General features: G+C 42.0%; 1 pseudogene; it reads left to right on the top strand.

The window, feature by feature from the left end:
• The first annotated feature begins 1029 nt into the window (after window positions 1–1029).
• On the top strand, window positions 1030–1714 carry LOC109447184 (BCL2/adenovirus E1B 19 kDa protein-interacting protein 3-like pseudogene; annotated as a pseudogene).
• The last annotated feature ends 1314 nt before the right edge of the window (window positions 1715–3028 follow it).

Raw genomic sequence — 3028 nt, 5'->3', positions numbered from 1 at the left:
GCCCTCCTCCATCTTGCAGCTGAACCATCTATACATTGGTCTCCAAAGTGACTGTGGCTAAGGAAGAGTAAGTAGGAAGATAGTGGGAGACGTCTTAAAAGGCCATCCTTGCAGTCCATGGCACCTACCTCCCATAGGCCAAAGCCCAATCACAAGTCCCCAACCAGGCTGGGACACATGGCTATTGGGTGAGCATTAACAGTTTCTGCCACAGTACAGAAAGGCAACTTATGAAACTGATTCTGGGCTTCTTCTATGACATGGAAGCTAAGGTCATTCAATGAATCCAACCTGATATTGACCTGTGTGGAAGGCAAAAAGCACTTCCTTTTACCTTAACCTGAAGGTGAAGATGAGCTTTAATAAATCAGGACAAAATTAGAGCTGCAAACTGGTCATGAGCCAACAAGTAGATATTGTCTCACCCTAGACCCTATTCTTCTGTCCTAATAGTTATTATGGTATGTAAGTCCAAGTTCCAGCAGAAAACAGAACGCAACACACATGGCTCAAGAGGTTTTGATGAAGGAACTATATATGAAGTTTGGCAAGAGGTAAGGAAACCACCAATGGATGATGAGGCACCTAGAAACCAGCAATAGCAAGAAGCTGTTACCACCTAGAGTTTGTTCCTGAAAGGGCAGGGGAAGAAATAGTGTCCCCAGAACCCAGTGACTGCTGGGACCATGGAGGAGGAACAGCCATACTGGAGCTGTAGCCCTAGCAGGACACAGCCACTGCCAGGGAACAAGAACAGAGTGCAGGTAGAGCAGGGATGAAACGCTCTGACCTCTCTCCCTCCCAGCCCTCCAGGTTCCTTCCAGTACCTCTCACTGGCCAAACAGAACAGACGCTAGCTGACGGAGGCCAGGGTGAATCTGTCTATGCTGGTCAGTCCCCAGGGGCAGTGAGCAAAGCAGAAAAGAAGGAGTGGGGTGACTGGCAAATAGAAAAGAATCAATTTGACGTTGCCCAAGAACCAACCGGACACAGTCCAGCTGCAGCCACAGATCTTCCAGCCATCCGCCAATGTCATCTCATTTAGTAGAGCAGCCACCACCCCTGCACAACACCAAGAACAACTAGAAGGAAGGGGAGCAGCCTGTGCCCCCGCCAGCCGGCCTCAACAGGTTCCTGGGTGGAGCTACCCATAAGCAGCACCAGTGACGATGATAATGGCAGTGGGAAAAATGGGGGGCTGGAACACGTCCCTTCCTTATCCTCTATCCACAATGGATACACGGAGAAGTTTCTTCTGGATGCACAACATGAATCAGGATAGAGTAGCCCAAGAGGCAGCTCTCAGTGTGACAGCCCTTCCCCCCACAAGAAGATGGGAAAATCATGTTTGATGTGGAAATGCACACCAGCAGAGACCATAGCTCTCAGTCAGAAGAAGTTGTAGAAAGAGAGAAAGAAATTGATACTTTGAGGAAAAGTGTAGACTGCGTGTCCACCTGGTCCAGTAGGCCTGCAAACATTCCACCTAAGGAGTTCCACTTCAGGCACCCTAAACGTTCTGTTTCTTTAAGTATGAGGAAAAGTGGAGCCATGAAGAAAGGGGGTATTTTCTCTGCAGAATTTTCTTTAGGTATTCATTCCATCTCTCTTCCTTTCTCATGTGTTGGCTTTGGGGCCAGGCATCTGTATTGGAAAACAACTGAGCACACCTTCTGCCAGCACCAAAGGAAAGAAAGCCCCTGGAAAAGCGTGAGACCCGTGAAGTGGTATATTGTCACAGTAGTTTATTGGAACCTGAGACCGTTGTAACAATGACCCAGCTTACAACCCTATTTTTACATATTCAAACGCTAGTCACTCTCAAATCCACTATTTTATTCAAATTCTGTTGAGACATGTTACTAACTTCATTCCCGTTTTGACCTGTGAGACATTTTAGAATTTCCTAACAGCATTTATAATTTTATAAAAATTTATAAACTTTATAAAAATTTAAAAGTTTATAAATTTGCAAACTCTTCTTTTCTGCAGATACCACCAGCAGATGATAATTTTTTTCAACAATGCTATTGTCACCTTTTAGTACCACCAGACTTAGACCTGCATCATTCATGGTATAAATTTTACTCTTGCAAGATAACTACCATCTCTTTCTTAAAATAAGATCAGTTTAGCAAATGATATAAAAGGTTCATTATTTTGTTTTTCCAGACAAAGGCAAACTTCCCTAAGCTTGAATTGATAGTTATTAAAAAAGAAAGAAAGAAACACAACCACCAGAAAAATAAATCCTGGACAATAAAAAATTATTTTAAGCCAGCTCTGGAGCCACTTTTTGTCTAAACCTCCTAATGGTGCCTTTTAATTTGTAGGAGGCAGGCTATATAAATGATAGGTATGAAAAAGAATAAGAACTAAAATACATCAGCAGATTTTAACACTCGTATATTGTAATGCTGCCTTTCCTATGGTGTTGAATCTTCACTTCTGTTAAGGAACATCTCAAGCCTAGAAATACATGAAATTGTTTTTGGGGTGTGTGTGTGTATCTGTCTCTCTCTCTCTGTGTGTGTGTCTGTGTGTGTGTGGTATTTTTATGTTTATTAGCTGCATGTGAATTTTTCATGACTTTCTCTGAATTTTTTTTTTTTTTTTTTTTTTTCTAAGAAGAGATTTTGAAAAGACGTTCGGTTTGTGATATAAATGCAGGCTTCCTGTTTTAGGAAGCATCAGGTATACTTGGGAGTCTTTAAACTCTGAAGATAATTGCTTCAGAGCAGTTGTACAACTTTGAAAAACAGACTTGGTTTGTGGGAACAGCTGACAAAGTTCTGAAAAGATGCCATTTGTTTTCTCCTGATTTCTTCATTTTTAATGTTTACTATACACTCTTGCCAAGGTGATTCCTGTGATTCTGCAGGTACCTGTCATTTCCTCTTGTAAACATCTTTTTGGTTACCTATGTTAAACTCCTGAAGTTCCAGAACCCTCAACTTCCTTCAATGATGCACTTTTTTTTGTTTGTTTCTCAAAGGTGAAGCTTTAGGACCAATTAGAAAGCATCAGG

The sequence above is a fragment of the Rhinolophus sinicus genome, chromosome 1 (genome assembly GCF_057876585.1).
Source record: "Rhinolophus sinicus isolate RSI-liver-muscle chromosome 1, RSI-T2T, whole genome shotgun sequence".
In the NCBI taxonomy this organism is placed as follows: domain Eukaryota; kingdom Metazoa; phylum Chordata; class Mammalia; order Chiroptera; family Rhinolophidae; genus Rhinolophus; species Rhinolophus sinicus.
Note: the sequence above shows the minus strand (reverse complement) of the source record. Positions and strands in the feature narration are given on the sequence as shown.